Here is a 1,363-nt window from a genome sequence, read left to right as displayed (position 1 = left end):
CCGTGCGCCGTCCTTCCCCGAAAGCAGACAGCGACTCGGGCCATGGGCGTTACAATTCACGCAATGGTCGCGTGGGGGGAAGGCAGGAACATCGGCCAGACCACCACATGGAGCAGAGGCGAGCCTATCGAGCAAGCCCAAACACCTACAAGCGGTACCACTGGCACCGCAGCGATGCGGGGAGCAGGCCATCCGCTCCAACACGCAGCGACAGCGGGCCTGGGCCTTGCCACAGTCGCAGTGGTTGCATGGGGCAAAGGCAGGAACATCAGCCAGAGAGCCGTGGGGAGCACAGGCGTGCCTATCCCACAGAACACAGTGCGGGACCCAGCCGGGGCCATAAAAGAGAGAGCAGCGTCAGACCCACGCACGAACAACAACCTGACAGCGGCAAGAGACCAAGGCGTGGAACTGGACGACTCCCTGGTGCGCCACCCTGGCCAGAAAACATGCCAGATGGAAGGCATCCCGTGTGGGCAGTCCCGGGCAAGGACTGGCTCATCCTTCTGCCCAACACCGTGGAGCCCATGGAGGTGGATCCACCAGAAGACGTGGAGGAACCGATGGAAGTGGATCCACCTCCACCAGAACAGACCTGGGACTCGCGCAGCATGTCCCTGCTCTCTGCTCTCCAAGCGCGCAAACAGCATCGCAGGAGTGCCCGGCCAGCTCCCTACTCGTTGTTGCGCCGGCTCCACCCCAAGCACTAGCTTGGAGCCACGGACATCTCGCAGGGTTACCTGCAGGACATCCCAGCAATAAACCACTCTGTTGCTGATTCTCAGGGCTTGCGTGAGTGCTTCTTTCCCATCTGAAAAGTCCTGTCATTCAGGCGATGTCCCTGGTGAGTGGAAAAGAGGAAATGTTATGCTCCTACTCTTCAACAGTTAAAGAACTGAACAAAGAGCAGTACTCTTCAACAATTAAAATAATTAGGAGACATTTCTGCTCAAAAATCTGGTCAGGATTTGGAACTGGTTGCCCAGGGGAGGTGGTCGAGTCACCATCCCTGGGGGTGTTCAAGGAAAGGTTGGACATGGTGCTTAAGGATATGATTTTTTGGGTGACATTGGTGGTAGGGTGATGGTTGGACCAGGTGATCTTGTAAGTCTTTTCCAACCTTAATTTTGGTATGATTTTATGAGATTACAATAACCTTGTATCCTTTTGTTTTTATTCTGTGGATCAAATGAGGCTGTGGCCATTACAAGCTTCCCTTTTTTTCAGAGAGATTTTAAAACAGCAAGCTTCAGCTGCAGCCTCTCCACTCTGTGTCCAGCCAAAATTGGTGTGTGCTGTTTCCTTTCTCAGTACTTGCCATCAGCTGAACTAATTCCATTCAGTACTCCCTGCAAGCCACCGC

This window comes from Oxyura jamaicensis, chromosome 7 (assembly GCF_011077185.1).
Source record: "Oxyura jamaicensis isolate SHBP4307 breed ruddy duck chromosome 7, BPBGC_Ojam_1.0, whole genome shotgun sequence".
Lineage (NCBI taxonomy): Eukaryota > Metazoa > Chordata > Aves > Anseriformes > Anatidae > Oxyura > Oxyura jamaicensis.
Note: the sequence above shows the minus strand (reverse complement) of the source record.